We start from the raw sequence: 27,770 nt of genomic DNA, 5'->3' as shown, positions 1-27,770 counted from the left end.
GCTTTTATGATTGGAAAACAACCATGTTATATCTTCAAGAAATTGTTGAAATGGTTCATTTTCTTCGAATCATTCAAAGAACAATCGTATAACCGTTCGTTCTTTTTTGTATCTTTCCATGTCTTTACAATTTGCTTCCATCATTGAATATAATCCGGTTTCTTTCTAATATGTACAATTCAGAATATCTTGGTTATGTATTTGAGCTTAGATCCTGATGTTTTCCTACATTTTTGATGGAATTTCGGTATAGGAAATGTTTCTTAGCTCTTTTTCGCTGAAATATTACATCTTCTGTACTACTCCTTGACATACACCCCAGTAAACTCCATACAATCCTTTGCATCCATGCAGCCTTCTAACAGCTTGTAATAAATTTGAGTTTTAAGTCCCAAACTAAATGACAATGGGTGACAGTGTAAGTGGAACTAAACCAGGCAGTTTGAATCATTACATCTAGTTTAATCCAGACAACCAAGCGTCGCATTAGGATATACGCAGTACATCGTAAAAAGTACTGTTGAAGTTATTATCGCATATATGTACATACAGCAAAAGGATAATCTTCGTCGCATATGATGTTATTTTTTGAACTTATTGCAATGTATCTGGTAAAGTTGTATAAGAATACATATCAACTTTTATAAGGCGAGAATAATCAAATTTTGCCATCTTGTCAATTTGGGTTTAGGAAAGGATCTGGCACTCGAGATTGTGTTGCTCTTTTAGCTTCACAAATTGATTTAGCATTTAATAAAAAACAAGATGTTGTATCAACTTTTCTTGATGTTTCTGGTGCCTATGATTCGGTATTAATTGATTTACTTTTTAATAAATTAAACAATTTAAAAATTCCAATAATAATTACAAATTTGCTATATAATCTCTTTTCATTCAAAATTCTACATTTTTTCCATGAAGGATCCTCAAAATTGATTCGGTATAGTTATTTTGGTCTTCCTCAAGGATCTTGCTTAAGTCCCTTTTTATATAATTTGTTCACTAGTGATATAATATCTATTATTCCAAATGGTTGTTATTTTTATCAGTTTGCGGATGATAAAGTTCTTTCTATTTGTGGAAATAATAGAGAAATAATTCGTCATTTTATGCAATGCACATTAGATAACATTGGATCTTGGGCTCATAATAATGGTTTCACTTTTTCAGTAGCAAAAACAAAATTCATTTTATTTTCTCGTAAACGTTCTCTCATTAGTATTAATTTGTACCTCAATGGTCATGAAATTGAACAAGTTGATGACTATAAGTATTTAGGAATTTGGTTTGATTCAAAATTATTGTGGAATAAACATATTCAGCACGTTCAAAAAATTTGTTCAAAAAGAATAAACTTTCTCAAAACCATTACAGGCACTTGGTGGGGTGCACATCCATCTGATTTGATAGTACTCTATAAAACAACTATTCGTTCTGTTTTGGAATATGGTTGTTTCACTTTTATAAGCACAACTCATACACACTTTTCTAAATTAGAGAAAATTCAATTCCGTAGTTTGAGAATCTGTCTAAAATTAATGAACTCTACTCATACTAAATCTGTAGAAGTTCTAGCGGGTATTATTCCACTCAAACTGCGTTTGCACGAGCTTAATTGCAAATTTGTGTTACAATGTATCAATAAAAATCATCCATTAATTGACATTTTGAAATGCTTATCAATAATAAATCCTACTTGTAGAATATTGCATTCATTTCAATATTGTTGCTCATTGAATATTGCGCCAAATTTGATTCCCTCAGTTAATTTCCATAATTTTGATATTAATATCCATTCATTTACTCCTATTATTGATTTATCATTCCATGAAGAATTAAAACAAATTCCTTGTTTCGAAATTCCTCGTTTTGCATCTTCGTTATTTCAACGAAAATTTATTGGTTTCGATGTTCATCAGATTTATTTTTCTGATGGGTCATTGATTCAAAATGTTGCTGGATTTGGTATATATAATTACACTTCTACTTATTTTTATAAATTACAATCCCCTTGTTCAATATTCATTGCTGAATTAACTGCTTTATATTTTACTTGTACGATAATTAAAAAGTTAACTCCAAATATATTTATTATATGTACGGATAGTTTAAGCTGTTTAAATGCTATCAAATCCATAAATTTTAACTTCAAAACACATCATATCATATTAAAATTAAAAGAAGAATTATATAATTTATACCGTCAGGGGTTTATTATCAAATTTGTATGGATTCCAGCCCATTCTAATATATATGGCAATGAGCAAGCTGATACATTGGCTAAATTAGGTGTTCGTTGTGGTGTTATATATAATCGTCAAATTGCTTCTTCTGAATACTGTATTGAAAACTAAATCTTTACATGATTGGCAACTTTCTTGGAATTCCAGCGATAAAGGCCGTTGGTGTCATTCCATTCAGCCAATTGTAAATCACACTTCATGGTTCAAAAAATTGTTTGTTGGAAGAAATTTTATTTGTTCATTATCAAGACTTATTTCAAATCATTATATTTGTAATAGTTATTTGTATCGCATTAATATTAAAGATTCTAATTTATGTGATTGCGGCGATTTTTATGAGGATATTGATCATATAGTTTTTAATTGTAATAAATATAGTATACCTAGAATTTCATTCCTTAGTAATTTACAAAAACCTCATGATACGTTTCCTGAGTCTGTTCGAGATATATTAGCAAGTAAATTTCTTCCAAATATGCAATTGTTATATAGATTTTTAAATGACATTTCTTATTTAGTATGATTTTTAAACATAATGATTTTTTTTTATATTTTGAATGATTCTCGCATTTTTTTCTGTTTTTTCAGGATTGAAGAAAATATAAAATCGATGGAGGATTGCCTGGTTTTCGGTTGAGGATCCACTATCAAGATTCCGGCTCTGCGATGGATAAATTCCGTTTGAGCCTTTAGATTAGTTTTAAAATATTTTATTTTTGTAATGAAAAAAAAAAAACTTTTATAAGGTATGACTACGTCTTGGTAGAAAACAATTCGATGTTATCATGTTTCATTGCAGTGAACTTTATTTATTCACATAAGCGTGCGAGTGAACTCACAAAGGTACAAAGGGTCAAACCAACTCGTATAGTTGCGTACTGCGATGATTATACGACTTTAATTGATACTTTTCCAATTATGCCAGTCGAACTCGCATTTGCGTTCGGATGAAATCGCATTAATGTAAAAATTAACTCGTTAAAGTGTGCATACAAGCTCACATATGTTATGTTGACTTTTACTGACGTGAAATTGTTGTATACAACATTCAGGTTTTTTTTGCGTTCTGTGACAATGTGTATCTAGAAGATACATAGAAATCCAAACATAAAAAAGGAGCATAACTAGCCTGAAAGATAAAGTGTAAGAATTCTCTCAACCTCTGAAGGAAGAGAAGTTCCTACAGAAACTTCCGAAGCATTTTTCGTAGAATCCCAAGAGAAATTTCGGAACAAATCCGTGGGGAGAAAGCCCTAAAGATCTCTGGAGAAATTTTGAAATTCTTGGAAAAAAAATTCTTAAGAAATTCCTTTGAAACATTCCAGGAGAAATCACTGAATAAATTTCTGGAGGAAACTTAAGGTTAATTCCTGCAGGATTCGCTATAGTATTATCTAGAGGAGTCTCAAGAGGAATTGCCAGCAGGGATGGGATCATTCATTTGCAATCATTTACATTCACTTGCTGTTAGCTCGCTTCAGACACATCGCAGCAAAAATCAATGTATTTATGGAACACTTTTTCATTCTTGTTTTACTTGAAACTTTGTAGAAGAACATATTAGCGTAGAATCAATAGTTTAGTCCACAGAAGGCAGCAAACGCAACTCTCCACGGCGTGCATGTAATTAACATTCACCGCGTGGAGAATTGCCTTTACAGCTCGCTCACGACTTTGGTATGCGTGTGTGACCCCAATGTTATTCGGCAAACTTTCAGATAAAACTGCAAGGTGAAATTTATCCATACATTGTTTTTCGATAACATGCTTCTGAATTGAGATAATAGCAAGTGAATGTAACTTTTTGCAAATGAATGATCCCATCACTGATTGCCAGAGTAACTTCAGTATGCATTGCTTGGGAAATCTCTGCGGGAATTGTTGAAGCAATTCCGGCTGGAATTCTCAAGAGGAGTCCTTGCAAGAGTTTTCTGAGGAGTTCCTACCTAGAGGAATGCGTAGTGAAATTCTAGGTGGAGCTCTTCGGGGCATTCCAAGAGAAATCTCTGTAGGTATCTCTGTAGGAATCCCTGGAAGAATTTTGCAGAGCAATCCCTGTTTAAATCCATGGAATAATTCCTGGAGCATTCCTAAGAAGAAGAAGAATTTCTGGAAACATTACTAGATGCAGTTCTAAAGAAAGAGAAACCCCCCAGAGGAATTCCTAGAAGAATTACTGGGGGCATCACACGGGGAATTCTGGAGTAATCTTTGTAGGCATCTTAGGAGCAATTGCAGAAATAACCCCAGCAGGGATAGCTTGAGTAGGTCGGCTCCAGAATCACGTTTTCCTCCATTTGGGAAATTTAAAATGGCTTGAATAATCTCAAATGAAATGTCATGAGAAATTGCTAAACCAATCCCAGCAGGAATTCCTGGCGGAATACCAAATGGTATTCCTGGAAAAACTCTTGGGGGACTCTTTAGAGAAATGCCTGGAGGAATCCATAGAGAAATACCTAGAGAAATTCCTGGAAAAATCACAGCAGGAATCCCTGGAAGAATCGCTAGAGAAATACTCTTAGAAATGCCTGCAGAAACTGATGAAGGAATTCTAGGAGCATTTTTTAAAGGATACTTGGAAATACTTGAACTTGGAAGACACAGAATGTTGATTAATGCCAATTATGAAAATTGGATTGTTCATTGTGAGGAGCTATAAAAGCCATAAATAAGCAAAAATTTGTGTCTTTGTTTTTAAACAGAATTCGAAAACAGTTTTTCATTCTGTGTAGTTAATCCGATAGTTAGTAACTGTTTATCTGTTTTATGTAGTTCCAATTGTTAAGTGTTTTTGATTGTTGACGTTTTAGGAAACTGATGAAGTTTTCACGCAACGAACAAACCTCCAGGCGCAAAACGAAAAATATTCTTGTAAAATTGTAGTTTTTTGTAAGTTTTTTTTTATTTCTATGTACCAAAGTCAATGTACCTTTATAGAACCCTTGAAAAAGATGGCATAGCCCATTGAAACGTCGGGCGTAGGAAAGATATTTTCGTTTTAATCGCTTAATAGACTGAAAGCCGAAAAATTTCCTGTATAAAACATAAAGTGAATGTGTAGTAACTGAAAAAAGGTTTGGAGTTATTTTGGAGTTAAAAAAATAAAATCTTTATTGAAGAGACTTTCATACCTATGATTTCAAGGATTTGCTTTCCCAAATTTAAGGCATTTTCTTGAAATGTAAGAGGAAAAAATCTTACTTAACTTCAGAAGCGATTAATAAAAACAGAAAAAGAACAGCCGGTAGAACGGTTTTAATTTGGACCACCCCAGACTAATTTAAAAACTAATTTGAAATTGACCAATTTTAAAGCTACATTGAACCTTCTCAAACTGCTTAAGAGGGTTAACAATAAGTCTTGTTAGCCTCTTAGGCAGCCAGATATTAAATAATTAAGGGGTCTTAAGGGGAAACAATAGAGCATGGTTTCCAAACCTTCGTTTCGCGACCCACGGTGTGTTGAAATAGGATTATTATCGCACTTTCATGAACCTAAAATATTTTTTCGTTATAAGTTAGCCTTAGTTGTATATATTAAGATTCTGGAGGTTAAAAAATCTTTCATCGGGGAAAATTAAAATAAATTGGATTTTAGTAGTTTACCACTTTTCCCATATGATATGGTATTACGCAAATCTGATGAACCTAAACTCCGTTAGAAAAAGTCCCCTTTCCTTTAATAAATTTGAAACCATTTAGAGAGAAACGAATGTAAAAGTCTTGACAACGAGTTTAAATTTGTTTGGTGTTCGTTTCATGTGTCCAGCCCACTACAGTCTGCCGAAAGTCATGAATCATAAAAGTCTACATTCCTTCCATTTGTCTGGCACATAGATAGTTGTAATGGAGGTAAACAAATACTTCCCATTAGTGCGACTCATACATTTGAGGAAGCGCCATACACCTGTGACTCATACCATTTGCAGCACATAATCTTCATGTGCTAATTTGCCTGTAATGGTGGGTATTAGTTGCACATACTTTGCATGCCAAACCATGTAACGATGCACCTAAGTGACGATCACACGGCCACGAAAGATGCTTCGATTGGGAAATCATTAAACAAATATGGTGACTTAATCACGCGTATTTTTTAACATTCTTGTCAACTGTAATTTAACTTGTTTTGAGCTGGTTTAGCAGAAATACTTATAACTCTTCGAATATAATGAAAACTTTCATGTATATTGTGCTCTGATTTTGCAGGGCTCGATGTTTTACTAACAAGTGAAAATTCATCCTATGAATACTTTTGTTTGCATGTTGGACGCATAGGGCCGATTTCTTCACCCTGACTTAAACGTTAAACCAGGTTTAACTATATGGGTAAGCTTGGTTTACCGGTTAATCCGAGGTGAAGAAATCAGCCCTTTGTGCATAGCTTTTGATTACTCTTTCGGCACACGCCCTTGATACACGTACTTTAAAGTAAGCATATGTTTGATTGAAACAGTTTTAGATTTGATGATGATGAACCTGGGCATGTTAACGGAATACATGTACGTAAACAGAATATCGGATTAAGTACGAGACACTGAAGATGACCTAACAGTTGAGGTTGAAATACGTATCTATCAAAGAATGCAAAATCGTAGTGCAATTAAAAGGAACAGTCCTTAACTCTATTTTCTTTTTTACTTAGTTTTAGATATGTCCATTGTTGTTTATGCTGAGAACAAGTTTAACTAAATCTATAGATAAAATGAAAATTGAAAATGTAGAACAATATTAAGAAGACATCAATGTTCTGGGAATGTCATAAAATATATAACATAAAACAACAACAGTGATGTGTAAAGTGAGGCAAGATTGACGCAATTTGAGGTTTCGATACAACTTTTTAAGAACTTTTATTAGTTATTTTATGCTTCATTTCGGAATCATTGGACAGATTTAGATTGCTGAATAGTTATAACACATAGAATATGTTTTTTTTTTTCTTCTAAACCATAGGGGGATAAACAGACACTCTAACAGGAAGGTTAGGGTAGTGTGGGGTTAAGGCCGTCTTCTACAACACTAGTAAAAGCCAGGACTACTCTCTCCTCGACCCACTAAAACACATTCCTATGGTCGCCAAACCCTACGTCTCTCCGGAACCACCAAGAAGGTATTGCTTCAGAGATGGAATAGAATATGGTTGGAAGGAATCGAGTGTACGGGTGACTTTTCAATTCGTTTTTATCACGCTCTGCAAGGACAAGTGACATTTCTCACCATACTGAATCTGTTGTCAAACTCACTTTGCAAAAATGAAGGGATTTTACTTGGGAAAAAGAAACTTTATTTTATGCAGTCATAAGATTGAAACAATTAAAATGCATGAAGTTTTTTTCAAGACCAAACTGTCTTATAAAATAAAACTACAGATAACCCAGACGATCATAGAAAAAAAATCACTGCACGACACTACCATTTTTGAAATTCATCAGATTACTTGCAAATTGATATGTTTTCAATATATTTAAGGCATATACTATGAGATGTCATTCACATTGACATATATTAAGCATGCGTTGCATTCGGTGAATCTATATATATAAAAATGGATTTCCGTCTGTTTGTCTGTCTGTCTGTCTGTCTGTCTGTCTGACCGCTATGGATTCGAAAACTACTGGACCGATCGGTGTGAAATTTTGTATGTGGGTATTTTGGGGACCGGGGAAGGTTCTTAGCTTGGTGCGGGACCTCTCCGATCTCTGGAACGAGGGGCTCCCATACAGATGACTTCGCCGCGGACGTCCCTATGGAGCTGCATGTCAAAAAAACACAGTAGGCAGGCAGTACGACGTTTGCCGGGACAGCTAGTTCTTAATAAAAACTTGTGATGTTTTGAAAAAAATTTCAATACAATTTGCATAATTATCCTTGACCAAATGATTGTTTGATTGAAGAAAAAAAAACTGTTATGACATTCAAATTGCTTATCATGACTAGATAATATCACGTTAACCAGGTGTTTCTTCTTACCCCACCCATTTTAACTTGGCCATTGTGCCTTATTTTAAACCAAATGTTGAATAATCATTTTTGAATGCATTAACAAAATATGACTCAACAGCTCACTTAACCCAGAGGTATCATTTTAAAAGTAACAAGGAACAAAGGCTTTTGAAAATTTAAAGATTTTGTATGGACAAAACAAAAGTCCTCAACAGATCAGAGGCAGAACTTTTACAAATGAGTCATGCCAGCTCAGTATGGTCGACTAATACTTTTTGGCAAATATCCATGTGGATGTGGTTTGACATGCAAAGTATGTGCAACAAATACCCGCCATTTCAGGTAAATTAGCACATGTTGGGTATGTGCTGCAAATGGTATGAGTCACAGGTGTGTAGCGCTTTCTCAAATGTATGAGTCGCACTAATGGGAAGTATTTGTTTACCTCCATTAAATGGAAGAAATGTAGACTTTTATGATTTATGACTTTCGGCAGACTGTAGTGGCTGGACACATGAAACGAACGCCAAACAAATTTAAACTCGTTGTCAAGACTTTTACATTCGTTTTTCTCTGAATGGTTTCAAATTTATTAATAGAAAGGGGACTTTTTCTAGCGGAGATTAGGTTCATCAGATTTGCTTAATACCATATCATATGGGAAAAGTGGTAAATTACTAAAATCGAATTTATTTTAATTTACCCCGATGAAAGATTTTTTAACCTCCAGAATCTTAATATATACAGCTAAGGCTAACTTATAACGAAAAAATATTTTAGGTTCATGAAAGTGCGATAATAATCCTGTTTCAACACACCGTGCGACCCCCCAACTGCTTGTCGGCACGCGAAAAGAAAAGCAGGGTGGCAACAGACTGGGGGGTCGACAGAGCCAAGGCTGGGAAGCGATGCAATAGAGGGTCTCATGAGTACTTCAAGGAGGTATTGAAGGGAGTTTCAGAGGGTTTCATGGGACTGAAAGAGACCATATAAGAGGATTCTGAGGGTTTCAGGGACTTTCGAGGAGTTTAATGGAGGTGTCAGGAAGAAATTGGATGGATTTGCGAGGAGTTCCAGGAAGTCTGAGGGAATTCAGGAGCGTTTCAGGTTACGGAGCACTTGTTGAGTTTCAAGGGGTCTCTGGGGCGATCCAGAGCTATTCCAGAGAGCCTCACGCGGTTTCAGCAGATTCTAAGGACGTTTCTAAAAATCTTAAGCGGGTTCAGAGTGATTCAGGGACGCTCCAGGGTTCAGAAAGATTCTTCAGGTTTCCAGGGGACCTTAAGGGCTTTCAGGGGTGTTTCAGAGGGTTCCAAGAGATTTCAAGGGGTGTCCAGGGGTTTTAAGAAGGGTTCTTAGGGACGTTCGCTGCCCAAGCCACGACGTCAAGATCATCATAGGAGATTTGAACGCTCAGGTAGGCCAGGAGGAGGAATTCAGACCGACGATTGGTAAGTTCAGCGCCCACCAGCAGACGAACGAAAACGGCCTACGACTCATTGATTTCGCCGCCTCCAAAAATATGGCCATACGTAGCACCTTTTTCCAACACAGCCTCCCTTATCGTTACACCTGGAGATCACCACAGCAGACGGAATCTCAAATCGACCACGTTCTGATTGACGGACGGCACTTCTCCGACATTATCGACGTCAGGACCTATCGTGGCGCCAACATCGACTCCGGCCACTATCTGGTGATGGTCAAACTGCGCCCAAAACTCTCCGTCATCAACAATGTACGGTACCGGCGACCGCCACGGTACAACCTAGAGTGACTGAAGCAACCGGATGCCGCCTCAGCATACGCGCAGAATCTCGAAGCCGCGTTGCCAGACGAGGGCGAGCTCGATGAGGCCCCTCTAGAGGACTGCTGGAGTACAGTGAAAGCAGCCATCAACGACGCAGCCGAGAGCACCATCGGGTACGTGGAACGGAATCGACGTAACGAATGGTTCGACGAAGAATGCAGAACGGTTTTGGAGGAGAAGAATGCAGCGAGGGCGGTAATGCTGCAGCAAGGGACTCGACAGAACGTGGAACGTTACAAACAGAAGCGGAAACAGCAGACCCGCCTCTTTCGGGAGAAAAAGCGCCGCCTGGAAGAAGCGGAGTGTGAAGAAATGGAACTGCTGTGCCGTTCCCAAGAAACACGGAAGTTCTATCAGAAGCTCAACGCATCCCGCAACGGCTTCGTGCCGCGAGCCGAAATATGCAGGGATAAAGACGGAGGCCTCTTGACGGACGGACGTGAGGTGATCGAAAGGTGGAAGCAGCACTTCGATCAGCACCTGAACGGCGTGGAGAACGTAGGCACGGGAGCCCACGGCAACGGAAGGAACGACGACGCCAGTGCAGCGGAGGACGGAAATGAACCAACTCCCACGCTGAGGGAAGTTAAGGATGCCATTCACCAGCTCAAAACCAACAAAGCAGCTGGTAAGGATGGTATCGCAGCTGAACTCATCAAGATGGGCCCAGAAAAGTTGGCCACCTGTCTGCATCAGCTGATAGTCAGGATCTGGGAAACCGAACAGCTACCGGAGGAGTGGAAGGAAGGGGTAATCTGCCCCATTCACAAGAAAGGCGACCATTTGGAATGTGAGAACTTCAGGGCGATCACTATTTTGAATGCTGCCTACAAAGTGCTATCCCAGATCATCTTCCGTCGTCTGTCACCTAAAACAAATGAGTTCGACGGCCGGTCGACAACGGACCAGATCTTTACCGTACGGCAAATCCTCCAGAAATGCCGTGAATACCAGGTCCCAACGCACCACCTGGTCATCGACTTCAAAGCGGTATACGATAGTATCGACCGCGCAGAGCTATGGAGAATCATGGACGAAAACGGCTTTCCTGGGAAGCTGACTAGACTGATTAAAGCAACGATGGACGGTGTGCAAAACTGCGTAAGGGTTTCGGGTGAACTATCCAGTTCATTCGTATCTCGCCGGGGACTGCGACAAGGTGACGGACTCTCATGTCTACTCTTCAACATCGCGCTGGAAGGTGTGATGCGACGAGCCGGGCTTAACAGCCGGGGAACGATTTTCACAAAATCCGGTCAATTTGTGTGCTTTGCGGACGACATGGACATTATCGCTAGAACATTTGGAACGGTGGCAGAACTGTACACCCGCCTGAAACGCGAAGCAGCAAAGGTCGGACTGGTGGTGAATGCCTCAAAAACAAAGTACATGCTGGTAGGCGGAACCGAAAACGACCGGATCCGTCTGGGTAGTAATGTTACGATAGACGGGGATACTTTCGAGGTGGTGGAGGAATTCGTCTACCTCGGATCCTTACTGACGGCTGACAACAACGTGAGCCGAGAAATTCGGAGGCGCATCATCAGCGGAAGTCGGGCCTACTACGGGCTCCAGAAGAAACTGCGGTCGAAAAAGATTCACCCACGCACCAAATGCACCATGTACAAAACGCTGATAAGACCGGTGATCCTCTACGGGCACGAGACATGGACCATGCTCGAGGAGGACCTGCAAGCACTCGGAGTTTTCGAGCGACGTGTGCTAAAAACAATCTTCGGCGGTGTGCAGGAGAACGGTGTGTGGCGGAGAAGAATGAACCACGAGCTCGCTGCACTTTACGGCGAACCCAGCATCCAGAAGGTGGCCAAAGCCGGAAGGATTCGTTGGGCAGGGCATGTTGCAAGAATGCCGGACAACAACCCTGCAAAGCTGGTGTTTGCAACGGATCCGGTTGGCACAAGAAGGCGTGGAGCGCAGAGAGCACGATGGGCGGACCAGGTGGAGCGTGACTTGGCGAGCATTGGGCGCGACCGAGGATGGAGAGCGGCAGCCACAAACCGAGTATTGTGGCGTACTATTGTTGATTATGTCTTGTCTTAATGATGTTGAACAAATAAATGTATGTATGTATGTCTTAGGGACGTTCCAGGGTGTTCCAGTGCACTCCGGGGGTTTCGCGAGCGTTCTCAGATAGTATGTAGCAACTTCTTCAAATTTTACAAAGATGAATGATGATGATTTCCAGGAGCATTTCAAGGGGTTTCGGTGGGATTCCTGGAGCGTTTCAGGGGCTCACTAGGGGTTGCGAGGAGGTTTCAGGAGTGCTCCAAGCGGTCTCAGAAAGTTTGAGGGACGTTACAGGGGGTTTCAAGGAAAGTATTCGTAATACAGATATTTCAGGGTATGTCTGGGGGTTGCAGGGGCATACTGGGAGGTTTCAAAGGTTGTTAGGGAGTTTTTGAAGAATTAGAGGAGCGTTTCAGGTAATTTAAGATGCTTTACAATCGGTCTCATGAAGGCTTCAGGGAGGTCCTAGGACGTTTCAGAAATGTTTTAGAAGTTATCGTGGAGTTTCACAGGGACTCAGGGGGTTTCAGGGCTTACAAAGAGATTATGCGGTTTCTTGGGTCGCTTCCGGTGTTTCAGAGGATGGAAGGGAGTATCTCAGCGTTTCAGGGTTTTCAAGGAGTTAAAGTGCTTTAAGGGATGCAGGCCTCTAAAACGCCCCCAAATTCCTTGAAACTGCTTTGAAATGGCTTTGACCCTCTAAAACAAATCTGAAAGCCTTCTCAAATCCTCAGGAAGCTCCTGAAAGCTGAATCTATCTGTACTTTTAAAACGCTCCTAGAACACATTTAAACATTCATAAAAAGCCCCTGAAATGCATCTTAAACGTCCATTGAGCCCCATAAACCTTTTTTTAAGCCCCTGAAACTCCCTAAGGGCCTTTGAAATCTTCCGAAACACTCCTGAAACAGAGATCCCCTTGAAAACCTCTCAAACGCCCCCGAAAACACATTAAATAGAACGTCCTTCAAACTGTCGGAGACCCCCTAGATATCCCCTGAGACGTCCTGAACGCTGAGAACGCTTCTGAACCCCCGAAGAGCGCCTGGAACATCCCTTAAACGCCCTGAAACCCTATGAAATCCTCTGAGCGCCTCTGGAACACCTTCGCAACGCCTCTGAAACCTTCTGGAACGTTCCTGGGAACTCTTATGAGAATCCCTGAAATTGGTGTTGCCGAATATCCTAGTTTTATGTTTAACATTTTTTTTTTCTAGTGAAACACTTGAGTAGGTACTAGGTCACTAATGTTTAAGTGCGAAGTAAAGTTTTTCAACTGTGAGTGGGAATTTACTCATTAAACTGCCCGTATTGTAACGAAAATGCATGTACCTTAAGCAGTGGTTGTGCGCTTCACTCTCATGCAGGGTTCCATTGCAACCCACCACCGGAGAAAGATGAACTCACGTGTGCGGGGGTGTGTACACTGTACACAGGCTATTGTCATCGTCATCATCACCGGTCAGAACCCTGTCATCCAGCTGCTGGTGCTTCACAAATCACAGAACGCTCCCAAAGCAAAGTCGAGCTTCGAGGAGGTGGTGGAACCACGTTGTAGCCCCGACGAGTCATGCGCTTACTTTGGCAATTGTTATTGTTATTGTTGTTAGTCGGGTCGTCGTCGTCGTCCGTCAGTCGGCCGTGCCGTTTGTTGTTCTCGTCGGGATTGAGTGGTGCTCGTTCGTGCTTTGAAATTTATTGCACTATATATGCAAATAATATGTTTATTTGTGCAGAATAGCACTTTGGTACGGGTACGTGTGTACGGCGCGGCCAAGTGTCGATGAACTTCCCTCTCGCCACCGTAGCGCCACGTTAGCTCAGAACCGCTCGAGATCGCTGCTGGAACAGGAGTGTCATCTGCGGAAAAGGATCGTAACAACTTCTTGAATTCTGGACTAACAGTTGATTTGTAAATATGAATCAGTCTCGTATGAATAGACGACCAAAAAAAGAATATCAATATTTTCTTATTTCCAGCTCTTTTTCAACCATTCTATTGTATGGCTAGTTATTCTACTTGTATGACTGACTGCACGACCCAACGCGTGAATCATAACATTCAATCTCCCCAAGATCCCACGCATGTCCTTTCATCCATCCGTAGGAAGGAGCATGGCAAGCTCTTTCAACGGCAAAATTGCATCACCCGCTGTAACTCACAATCAAACTCAAATCAACGCAACAGTACACTCAAACCTCCATTTAGGTAGGATCCATTTAGGTAAAATCTATTTAGGTCCCTCCATTTAGGTAACGTTACCTAAATGGAATTTGATTGTGTTCAGATCTGTTGGAGTACTTAAGGTTAGGTATAAGATTGGTTTATGGGAAAGAAGTAGTGAGTAGTGTTAGGGGGTGGGTATGGGGGGAGGGGGATGCAATGTTGCCCCTTAAACACCCCCCCCCTTCCATGCAGTGTTGAAAAGTGTCAGTATCCAGCGTCAATCCAGCTGAAATTGAGATAATCAACCATCCTTCCATCATTCAATTGATATCAGCTCCAGCATTGATGACGTCAAACCCGACATCAACCTATCATTCACCTGTTTTTATTTTGGCCACCAAACCCAACTTAGACCCAACAGTTGTTCGATGTTGGACCAACAATGGCCCAACATACGATAAAAATTTACCCGACTTTGACCCGACATTGAATATTTTTTCAGTCTGGCGGAATTTTGCAGGGTTTTTCGCAAGGTTTTTCGTGTTTCGTGCCCAACTAGTCATTTGAATGACAATTCTGATCTAAGACCCTCCAAAACCCCCGAAAACGCCCCTGAAGCCCCTCCCCTCCTGAAACTCCTTGAAAGCCATCTGAAACTCCGCATGATCTCCTTTAAATCTCCTAGTAACTCTCCCTTGTTGAACTTCTTTGCAACCTTGTAATCCATTTAGGTAATAAATTGAATCCATTTAGGTAATGAATCCATTTAGGTAAAAATTCTATTTAGGCAGTCCCGACTCATTACCTAAATGGAGGTTTTGGTGTATACGAAGATTTTCCTTATCGTAGGTCGTGTGTCATGTCCATGTCGAGCTCGCACTGTGTGTGGTGCTAGCAACCATGGAGTGTGATTCAAATGCCATCGTCATCGTCGTCGTCGACATCGGGGTAATGTATATCGCGATGATCACTAGTTCAAAGCACTACGGTGAATGAGTAGTGCTGAAGTAGCAACAATGATAGCTTGTTGAGTGAAATTACTATATGTGGGTGTCGCACATACCACGTCGGAACGAACAGTTACAAATATAAGGGAAATGTGGGCATAACGCCCCCCGGGGGCAAAACGCCTTCACGCGATTTTATCATATTGTGGACTAGAGCAAACTAGAACTAAAACTAGAACTAAAACTGAGCAGGTTGAGCCCAAGAACGGCTGCCATTGCATTATCGAAAAAAAAAGCGTGAAAAACGACGATTTTCCACATTTGGGAAGATACCTATTTTGCAGCGCACAGAAATTACGACATTGCGCGTTGGTTGTATGGAATCAATCCATTAAACCACCACGCGCCTCCTCTTCCTTCATTTGCCGCTGGGAGGAGTTCGATGGAGCCCCTTGGTATTTCACAACAAGTCAAAACGGAAAATGCCAGCGGGCGTTTTGCCTCACCCAAAAAGGCCTTTTGCCTCCTGCAGTTTCCCGGCACCCAAAAAGAAACACTTTTTTGAACTGTTTATTTGAATGGGACATTTTGTGGACACGCGGATCAAAAGTGGAAGTCCCTTAGGTAAAGGCAGAATACGACCTTAAAATAAGCATCTTTTGAGGTTTATGACCACATATGCTTAGACGGAACATTATGCCCCTCTTTCCCCTATAGGGGAAGGCAGGGCAAAATACACAGTGGCCATAAACCTATAATTAGGATTATTAGGATGATTTTACGAATGTCTTACCTTTTAGAAGATAGTTCAATATTTTGACTAAGAGAGCCCCGCGTAATACCAAATTGTTCGCATGAATTAGGCATTTTAAAAGGGTTAGGTACCTTTTATGAGTTGAAAAACAGCAGAGGGCAAAACGCTCGCTGGTATTTCCCGCTTTGACTTATAATTAAATATTAGGGGACTCCATCGAACTGTTAAGGGCAGCAATAGGAGGGTGAAGGAGGCGCATATTAGTTAATGAGTTTACTCCATGTAAACAGCACTCGATCGCTTAAGCAAAGCTTAAGGTGAAACTGGATGTAGATTCTCATTTTTTATGTAATCAAGGTAGCATCTACTTTTTTTCCAGGTGGAAAATGTTTTTCAGTTTTGCAGGAACCATTTATAAATCAAAAGATACATTGATTACCGATTTTGAAAATATATCAAAATTCATAAAAGTTGAAAATGCATCCAGTTTTGCCGGTGCTGTATTTTGTTAGTAAGCTGAAGTGGGCGTTGAAAGCAGAGAAGTGATATAAGAAATGATATCCGTACTGGAATACAGTGTTCTCGTAGCTACTAGTAATTGTGGTCTACAGACTTCTGTGAACGGCAGCTGGCTCTGTTTCCGCTGCCATTTTGCTTTAGTTTCACTTGTTCTAAGCCGATAACATTCTGTTGTCGTGTGTCCATGACAAACCATTGATACTGGCAGCCCAGTAATGCGAAGAACGCTTATTTCAACAGTGAGCATTGTTGCTAAGGGAATCCCTGTAGAGGTCCCTGGAAAATCTTTGGAGCTGTCTCTGTGAATTGATCCCTAAAAAATCTCTCAAAAATCCTAAGAAGAAATTCTTGATTAAATTCAAGTTGAAATTTCTGGAGAATTCACTGGGAGAATTCGAAGAGAAATTTCCCGTGGATACAGGAATCCCATAAGTAGTTCCTGAATAAACCTCTAGAAGAGCTCTCGGATAATTTTCTTGATTTCTGAGGAAATCCCTATTGCAATCTACAACAAAACTCTTAGAGGCATGCCTGGACAAATTTATGAAAAAATTTTTAGAGTAATTCATAGAAAGATCATTGGAGGTATCCTTATTGATCCCTGATAGGATTCCAGATGAAATTTATGGAGAAATTCAGGAACGCATGGCAAAAAATTCTTGGGAATATCTGGAGCAACTTCTGGAAAAAATCAGGCAGAAAAGGTTTCAGAAAAAGACATGAATTCCAGGAAAGCTTCAACAAGAGAAATTTCTTAAGAAATAGCATGACATTTTCTTGTAGAAATACCACGGGAAAATCTTAGGAACTCCTGAGAAATTTATAGAAGAAGTCCTGTGAGGAAATAAATCTATAAGGAAATCCTGGGCAATTCCTCGGAGATGAAAGGTTTCCATCATGGTTTCCACAAACATTTTTTTAAAGAAATTCCTGAGAGATCCTTGCAGACATCTCCAGAGGATACATCGGTAGTATTTCTGGAAAAATCTCAGCAAGAGTTCCTGAAGATATTACAAGAGGAAGTTCTGAAAGAATCTCTAAAAAATCCCTAGAATAATTCCTAGATAAATCGATGCAGTAATTCTAAGAGGGATAAGAGACGAACCAGCCAAGGGCTGAACTGCCGTGAATCGCAAGTCAGTCCCATCTGCATTTTGGGCAAAAATGAGTTAATGACCGTTTTCGAGCTTTCTTCGGATGATCTTTCAGCTGCGTACAAAAAAATATATAGTTTGTTCAGTAAAATCGAAAAACAACACTAAGTCAGATTGTCCCATAATGAAATGTAATCGCAAGTCAGTCCCATTACGAACTTGTGCGCCCTCCGGTACAAAACCTAACACTATTTTAGCCAGTTTTATATTTTTCACTGTTACGTATTCACGTTTGAAACAATATGTGAAAGTTTCATGATGATCGCAAAAGTTTTCAATTCATGACGATTTTTTAGAGTTTCGCATGGAAATCGAATTTGAAAACTTCAGAGGCCATTTTCTCAATGCCTACTTTTTACATATGGGACTGACTTGCGATTCACGGCAGTGAAAGCCTCTGAAATAAAGACAAATCAATCAAATAAGAGGAATTATTGGAGCAATCCCCACATAAATTTATGGTTATATCCATAGCAAAGTTCCTGTTGAAATTCGTGGGGAAACTCCTGCAAGAATACTAGCTAAAATTTTTTGAGGAATCCTAGTAAGAGTTTCTTAAGGAATCCAGAGAAACTTCAGAGTGAGAATGCCTGGAACAATTTTCTGGGACATATCTGAAGGAGTTCCTGGAGGTACACCAGTATATATTCCTGGAAGAATCCCAGCAGGAATTTCTGGAGGAATCGCAGCCAGACTTACTTTTTTTCTGGAATCCAACCTTGAATTCTTTAAGGAATTTTTGGATTTCCTGAATTTCCCTAATTAAATTTTTGGAATAATCCTACAGAAAATGCCAGCAGCAACTCTTGATGTAATCCCACAAGGAAAACTGTCTCATGAGCCTCAGCTCAAATTCCTATAACAATCTTTGCCTCCCTCTCTCTCGTAGATATTCGGAGTATTGATTTTGGGTATATTCGATTCTGCAGTGACAAATCGTGGGGTTCCCAGTTAGCCTAGTGGTTAAGGCTATGTATGGATCGCCATTCCGGAGACGGCGGGTTCGATTACCGCTCCGGTCGTGGAAAATTTCTCGACTCCCCGGGCAATAGTGTATCATTGTCCTTGCCTCACAATGTACAAATTCATGCAATGGCAGGCAAAGAAAGCCCTTCAATAACTGTGGAAATGCTCAAAGAACACTAAGTTGAAGAGAATCCGGCCTTGGTCCAGTTGGAACGTAGATCCATAAAAAAGAAGAAGAAAAAGTGACAAATCGTCTATAGTCATTTGCAAACAATTTACGTACGACGTTAACATTTTTGCTTTAAATCTGGACGGACGATGATGACAGACAGATCGTCCACTTGTGCAATTTCTCATCACTTCATCTTCATCAAGTAGGTACCTACTGCTACATCGCAGAAGACGAAGGATGACCGCTTTGGGAGACGGAATTCCAAGTCTTTCGACAATCAGTGGCTAAATTAACTCTTTTTCTTTCTCTTTGATTCATCAATCTGGTCGACGAAGACCCCCGCCTTGCCGTATGGTCACCATGAGGCGCTGGTGTTACCAAATGAATTCAAATTGATTGTGGTTGTCATTTCGTTTGCAAGGTGCTGTGCCAAAAACTCAAATCAATCTTACCGGAAGGACTCTCAGTCTTGTCCAGATGTCAGAAGCTACTGACGGAGACGAGCAACGTCGTATCCCTAACTGGTTGGTGCATTCCAAACGGTTGACTAATTGACTAATCGAATGTGTGTTTTTGTTTCCTGTGAGAACTGATCGCGAAAGTTCGCTCAACCTCAACCAACGGGGTCTAACAAGCTTTCTGTCAATTCAGCACTTAACAGTAATTTTTCAACCACATTGTTCATACTGGATGGAAGGTGTATAATGGCGAGGCTCCAATTTCCCTACTAAAGCACAAAGTGATGACTCGTCAATACCATCTACGTTGCATTAGGTCATGTAGGTAAGACTGGTAGTAGGAAAACCTGTTGTGACGGACGACGACGATATCGAATGATACATTTGAAGGAAAGCGCAGTATCAAACGAATACATAGTCAGTCAAACAGCGAAACCTTTGTAACGAACGCGATGAGTGACGGTTGAATTGTTCTTTTCCGCACGAATCCAGGTCACTCCGCGCTGCGCATCGAGAATCGCAGAAGAACTTCCACCAGTACCAGCATCGATCATCGTCAGAGTGCCATCACCAGAGTGCAACAGTAGAACAGCGCTCTCTGATGGCATTCCAATCACACATCCCGATGCCGCGGCCCGCTCTCAACTATTCATTGCGCGCTAATCGTGTCATTTGCCACATGAATGAGCAATAACTATTCGAAACGCATGCATCGTCCTCGTCCGTCTCTCTTTCTGCTGGTTCTGCCATATGACAATCACCGCGCACAAATGAAGACATAAAAGCATTGCACTCCGCACACCAACGCGATGCGATGCAGTGCCATCATGCACCCCCGCTATCCGCCATCTCTATTCTGTGGCACTGGCAGAGATGATTACAAGTCAGCTACAAAGTTTCAGTTTCAATCACTTTTGACGAGTCGTACAGCACACCATTAAGCATGGAGCACCAACATCAGTGGTAAGATGGACTGCACTGCTGCAAGTGAACATCAGCGAGTAGGTAGGAGCTTGTACAGTAGCGCTCGGAAGTCGATTGACAGCGCCAACAATCTAGGATTCACTGTGATCAAGGTAAATGTAGTTGTTGCAGCTGTACTTTCATACTAACTACCATACACTGCAAATTTTGTTTACTGGTATTCAGCAAACCTTGCTGATATTTTTTGTGCTGATCGCATTCAGCAATACGAGTTTACTGAGTAATAGCAATAATTTTTCAGCTTGCTGAACCATCCTCAAATTTTGACAGTTGATCAGCAACGATGTGCTGAAATTCAGCAAAAATGTTGCTGAAACTCAGCATTTTCTTTTGCTGATTTTGTTTGTGCTGGAAGCATTTGAAAAAAATTGGTTGTGTACCCTGTCCTTCACTGATCATTGCATACACTGATTTAACCAGGGATGATTAAATTAGCCTGTTGTTTGAGAATGAAAGTAGAACAAGCTGCGCTCGAAAGGGGCCGTTCATAAACCACGTAGACCAAATTTTGGCCATCTCAGACCCCCCCCTCCCCCCTCGTAGACTTTCGTCCATACAAAAATTTTGAAATTTGTATGGGGCGTAGACTTTGGCCAGACCCCCCCCTCCCCCCAAAAAGTCTACGTGGTTTATGAATGGTCCCAAAGTATGCCGATCGGATAGGTACTATGATAACCAGTTTTTCGCTAGTTATAACAACTAACAAGATATGAAAAGAACGTAAGCTTCAAGAGAGAAGCGGCGATTTCCTCGTTAGAATTGCACTTAAGATATTGATTTTTTTTTTCATCTGCATGAAAAAAATGTCACAATCAAGGCAATATATTGCCTTGCAAAAATAGTATAGAAAACAACAAGGAAACTTATAATATCAATAAAATGTCATCCCTAATTCTTTGGAGATTAACCTTTCTCTGTAATTCATTTTAAACATACTTGAAGTACCTGACGAATAAACTGGAAAAAATCTGTTGAGCGCCACTGTGTGCCGAGAAACGTGAAGTTTAACTGTACAAAGCTCTGACAGCAAACGTGCATTTTACTCCCTTGCTAGTAAGAAGAAAAGATATAGAGTTCCACCGTCAACGCTGTGTCAATGCGGTTGTCTAGCGCAGACAACAACTAGGTATTCCATAGATCCCGCTTTTCAGGAAAGGAATTGGCGCTGGGAAGCAGTGATTTAAATAGAGAGGATACTGACTGGCGACTCGGCTGCACGCCATTAGTTACCGTGACCAGAAAAATGACAACCAAGCCCACACAAAGAGTCTTCTACCGAAGAATTATTGGCGGTTGAGCGATGAAAAAAATATGATGCCAGGGCTGAAGTTGTAGAGGAAATATCCAGGTAACCAAAAGTACGAATAAGAGGATACTTAATGAGTTAACCAGCATTTTAAAGGTTGCTCAGTAGCCTCAGTAGTAGTCAGGTAGCCTTCCAAGCAGCTTCTGATGTAATTTTCTCAAAACGAATGTAGAAACAAACTTTTCTGATTCTTTACAGTCTTGTTGTTTTCCCTGGTATCCTGGATCCTTCTGTATGTTGCGTTGCTGTAAATACTTGACAAGGCTACCTAAGTTAACTTCGCTATGGCGCTGTCCATAAACTACGTAGACTTTTTTTCGGCCATCTCAGAACCCCCCTCCCCCCTCGTAGACTTTTGTTCATACAAAATTTTCGAAATTTGTATGGAGCGTAGACTTTGGCCAGACCCCCCCGTCCCCCCCTAAGAGTCTACGTAGTTTATGGACAGGCCCTATTGCATAAGTGTGTAAAGTTAGCTGCCGACAGAGAATCGATTTAAACCAGCGACCCACTGTGTACTGAATCGTAGTTGGGGTGTTGTGCGACTCTCACGCAGCGGCCACCGGTTCGAATTCGACTGATGGCATTTTTTTAAATAATTGAATTTTAGGCCATTTCTTTTTGGAACTACATGTCAAAAACATAGTAGGCAGGCAGCACGACGTTTGCCGGCACAGCTAGTTACAATAAATTCGTTAGGAATTTTCGAGCAAATTTTTTTTATTATTATTCAATCACTTAACCTAATTTACAGCTCTTTTGTACACTAGGGCACTGCATGAGCGATTCCAATTGGATGCTGTACTTACACTTTATACAGCGCCTAAATGTCTTCTATTCTTATGCTACTATATCGAACTGGTTGCCTTTGCGCTGCTGTCACTTTTCTACCCTGTCCATGGTAGAATGATGAGCACGAGGATGTTGATGTGTGTGGCTCTTGTTCCTTTTCCAATCCGTCTGGGGGTCCATTATGAGTTGCCGTCAGCCGATATCCAGGTTTACGGGTTCGTCGGAGCATATGCTCTGAAGGAGGGTCAGGTGCCAGCCACTCTCGGGGCAAGAGCAACTGACGAAAAATTGCAAGTGCCGGCTCAAGTAACACACTTGTCACCGAAAAGTCACGGCGGCGCAGGTTTTTGTTGCGCAGAAGTCACTGTGACTTACTCCTAGCAAATAAGTGTTTATTTGTTAGAAGTAAGTCACAGTGACTTCTGCGCAACAAAAACCTGCGCCGCCGTGACTCTCCGGTGACAAGTGTGTTACTTGGGGGGGGGGGGGGGGGAACCCATGACCATCCACTTGTGAAGTGGACGTGTAGCCACTACGCTACAGGCCCCGGCAATTTCGAGCAAAGTTCTTGCAGAAATTCGTACTGGGATTTCCAGCAAAACAGTTCAAAGTTTTCTTATGGAATATTTTAGTGCAGTCCTAGGAGGCAAGTTGGAGGGATAACATCAATTGCTCTGGAAAGTATCTCTTAGCATCACCCGAAAAAATAGGCAGCATCCGTTTATTTCGTAACGCTAAATCTACATTTTTTGACCCCCCCCCCCCCTCCGTAACGGTTTTTGTATGAAAACCCGAAAATGTTTGTATGGTCCGTAACGCTCGGTCATGCTCCCCCCGCCCCCTATAGCGTTACGAAATTTGTGAGCGGCGCCATATTGGTGTTTATTTCTTAGTTAAATTAGTTTTGCAGAAATTCTGAGAACCGTAATGAAACATTAAAGAATTTATTTTGGGTTTATGACTGTTTGAGGTCCTCTTTGAACCTATTTCACTTCAAAATATTATTTTATTATGGGCAATTTCTCAAAAAATTCATTCATGAATTTTCTTAAAAAATGATTTTTTTGAAAACTGGTGCATTCAGAGCTTAGTTTTAGTTCAAAGTTGAGTTTGGGAACTACCTACCACATAATTTCAACAAGAGTGCACTGTAAGGAAGTCAATAAAAATGTGTTATTGATTTTGTCACAACTTGTATCTATTTTTTCTAAAATTTTCTGAAAAATTTGTCTAATGTTATTTTCAAGAACTTCTTCATAAATACCCAAGAGAAGTACTGCCTCCTGGTATTCTTACGAAAGAAAACAAGGTTAAAACATTCAGCTATTCACTTATCATTCCAAATAATAGCAGTAGCATATACCTGAACCCACTATAGAGAAAATATATGAAAAAAAACTGTGAAACCCAGATAAAATCCCAGAGGTTTTTTCTTGTATAACAGCAGGACAATTGTGGTGAAATTACTTATTGATATCCTGAATACATTACTGAATTAGCTTTAGGAAATATTCATCGAGAAGCTTATGAGAGTAACTTTTACACAACTTTTCAAAAAGTTTCTGATAAAAATTTAAAAAAAATGTAAAATAAGCTCTATGAGAATTTCTAAGACAAACTGGAAGCTAAGAAACAATCAGGAAGGACTTGTTTGCTAATTTTAGGTGGATTCTTAATAAAAGGTTTCAAGAAATAGTTGAGGATAATACGGCAAACTCCAAAAGTATTACTTGTAGGGTAATTGAGGAGTAGCTTTGTTGAGCGTTTATAACCATGTTTAAAATGCGCCCAGAAGTGGACTCCCGGTTTCGTTTTGGGAAAAGATCGGCTACAGTCAGGGTGTTACTGTGACTAGAATTCGGAAGAAATAAAAAATATGAATTTTACAAGAATTCCTTTACACCTTTTTCTTCTTATTTAAAGCTTTAACTTCAAAGCACTATAACTTTCCAATTGCTCGACTGATTTCAAATCTTTCAACATGTTTTCAAAGCTGTGTTTGTTGTTTTAAATTACTGTGAATGAAATAATGAATTTTACCGTCACAAAATGTTTCAAAATGGTTTTTACATAACAAATCGTCCAAACTAGTCCAAATGAGAATTATGGTTGTCACCTTGACAATCAGTGTTAAAAATTGAATGATATGACCGCTATAAAATAACAGAAAAAAAAATCAAAAACAATTAAAAAAAAAGAGTTTTTGAAATGTTGCAATTTTTTTAATTATTAAATTTTATACGAAAGAGAAACTTCTTCTGAGTCACTGTGATTTTTTTCTTTCAGAATTTTATAAATTTATTTTGTTATGTACCTAAATCCGATTTTTTGATACTACCTCTTGTAACTGTTTGACAGCTCTGCCCAGTACGAAATCGCTCCCATACAAACCTAAAATTTATTTTTAAATAGGTTCCTGCGCACCGAAATTAGTGAAAATTTGGATCTCTGCTTAGTTTGGCAAGCGAATTCAGAATATGGAGTTATCTCAACATCTCTTAGGAAGCAAATTGGTATTAAGGGTGAATAAAATAAAAAAAAATCTTTTTCAACAGTGTATTTCACATAATCCAATTAATATGAATTTTACATTTATATAAACAGGTTTAAGGCATCGTAAAAATGAATACTCAAAATGATTGTTGGTTCATGACATTAGTGGATTTGTGGGAATATCTTTGAAAGTATGGAAAGCAGTTGAAAAGTTGACTAGCTCTAAAATTTTAATTTAAAGAAAAAAAAACGGAAAATTTTTAAAAACTTTTATTTTACGTAATTTTGAAAAAAAAAATGTTTCTTACAAGTTTATGAAAAATCTTTTCTTTTTTTTAGAAAACCATACTGAAAGATTGGAAATTGGTCTAAAATTGACAGAGCTGAGACAGAGTGAAAACATAATAATACTACATAGTAATACTTGAAAAACTAACATAAAAAAAACATCATATTTAAACTATTAAAAGTTGAATTTTATCTGAAATTGCATTAGTATTGAGAAGTTGTTCATTGAATTGCTTTTAATTTTATCGTCATATTAGCCATTTTATGTTAGGACTATTGATCGCGCATATTCATTTGGGATATATAGTCATAAGTTTGAAGTGATTTGTATCCTCTTTACATTTGTAATGATTGAATATAGAGTTTGATTGATACACTGTTATAAAAATTTGTAGTATGATCACAAATTCACCCAGTAAAAGTGCATGCATTGAAATTTTCGTAGTTTCGTCTGCCGCACCCTGTACAACCTCACTGTTAGTTCATTGATATACTGGATACTACAGCGAGTACAGGGACCTATTGTTTAATCCCGGACGAAGAGATGCAACCTGGACAGAAAAAAGGAAAGTGACAATAAGGTAACTCAATTCTACGATGAGATGGAGTCTGGGCGATGATATGTTGCCGGAACCGGAAAGGTAGAGCTTGGGCGATGAGATTCAACTTGGACCATTATATTAGTCCTGGGACCATCAAATAGAACCTGAATGGTGCAATTGTACTTGCGTGAAATATAGCTACTGGATTTTGAAACTTTTCAGACTAGAAGATAAAACCTGCACAATGAGGTAGATTTTCGATGATAAAGGACAATTAGGACGATGAGGTATAATTAGCTCGATAAAAAATGGTTGGGAAGATGAGGTAACAGGACAACAATGTTGCACCTGAATGGAAAAATAGCATATCACTTGGCCGATGAGGTGGTATTCAAATAAGAATGAAAAACAACAATAAATAGGTAGCATATTGACGTTGAAAAGTTGATCGATTGGTTACCCGCTGGTGGTGACCAATCGATCAACTTTTCAGCGCTAATCGACATACGGTTCTTCAGATGTGTGCTCTTGAAAATTCGAGGTGTGGCTTCGTCAACACTACAGTTCTGATAACGTTCAACGTCCAAATGTTACCTCATTTTTCATGTTTCAACTCCTTGTCTACGTTACCTCAACATCCAAATGCTACCTTATTGTTGTTGTCCTATCACGATAAAATTTCCTTTGGACGTAGAGCACGAAGGTAGCATTTAGAAGATAAGATATACTCAGAATGGGAAACTAGAACTAGGATAATAAAATTTCATTCGGACGTTGGGGTCGCACTTGGGCAAGGAATAAGAACGCTTACAATTGGGTTGCGTCTGGGCATAACATCATCGCCAAAATGTTCAAAATAGTAGAAAATGGACAATATGTGGCACCTTGCCTGAGGTAATACATTGGAAACGGAGATGGAACTTGGAAGCTGAGGTCTTGGTTGAGGTATTATCTGAAGTAGAATTAGAATTCTAAGAGGACGTTGAGGTACAGCTTAGACAAGGGGATGGAATATCACGCCGAGGACCTGGGATCAAATCCCACTCCCGACAATCTCGCAAAATGTGAGTTCTTCCTTCGGAATGGAAGCAAAGCGTGGATCCCGAGATGAACTAGCCAAGGGCTAAAAATCTCGTTAATACAGATAAAAAAAGGGGATGGAATTTGGACGATGAGGTAGTATTTGAACACGAAGTTAGAACCATAACAATAAGGCAGCAAAGATGGAGCTTAACCGATACAATTGTAGAAAGAACGTGGTTAACTGAACAAATCTTAGAAAAGGAGATGGAACTTGGTCGATGGGGCAACACTTTGATGTTGAGGTGGAATCTATCCGAGACAGTAGAACTAGGACAATAAAATTTCTATAGATCGTTGTGGCAGCATTTGACTAAGGCGTAGGAAATTTAAATTAGGGTTGCATCTGAACGATGACGTAGAACCTGGACGAAATAAAACAGTACGGACAATAAAGTAGCACCTCTTCTTATGTTGAGGTAACACTACGACAAGTAGATGAAACATTTAGAATGAGGTAACACTTGATCGATATAATAAGAATAAGAAAAAAAAGAGGAGACCATGTACATTATGGTAGCTTTTCGATTAATGTTGAGGTAACACTTAGACATGGATTTAGAGGAAATAGGAAAACATTTGGATGTTGAAATAATACTTAGACAAAAACGAAATAGTAGAACATATTGGACAATAAGGTAGCAGCACACAGGTTGAAATTTTTACGTTTGACGACAAGTTTTCCCCGACCAGAGCGGAAATCGAAACCATATTCCAAGGCTTACGAAACGCCTATAAAACTGGCACCGCACGACTACGTAGCCCACAAAGTGAAGTTGAGATAGCACGTGAACGAGGAGAATGAACCTGGACAGTTAGCTTGCACACAGACGATGATACAGGACATGGACGAAATAGCTGGGGACATACAAGAAAGTAGCACCTCGACTGGCTTTGAGATAACATTAAGATGGAACTTGGAAAATGAGGTAATACTTGGTCGATGAGGTATAATTTGGACGAGAAGGTAAAACTAGCACAATGAACAATATATTTGGATATTGATGTAGTACTTGGGCGAGAAGATGAAGCGGAACATTCGCTTGGACGTCATTGAACAGTGAGGCATATCTTGGGTAATGCGGTAGTCCTGGTAGTTTCGCTCCATACAAATTTCAA

General features: G+C 39.7%; 1 protein-coding gene across 15 annotated transcripts in view; it reads right to left on the bottom strand.

Annotated features, from left to right (window-relative positions):
• LOC109417772 (probable nuclear hormone receptor HR3) overlaps positions 1–27,770 on the bottom strand; it is a 617,254-nt gene that overhangs the window by 75,597 nt on the left and 513,887 nt on the right. The gene's annotated exons all lie outside the window — the stretch shown is intronic.

This window comes from Aedes albopictus, chromosome 2 (genome assembly GCF_035046485.1).
Source record: "Aedes albopictus strain Foshan chromosome 2, AalbF5, whole genome shotgun sequence".
NCBI classification, from domain to species: Eukaryota; Metazoa; Arthropoda; class Insecta; order Diptera; family Culicidae; genus Aedes; species Aedes albopictus.
This window is presented reverse-complemented; position numbering and strand designations above follow the sequence as displayed.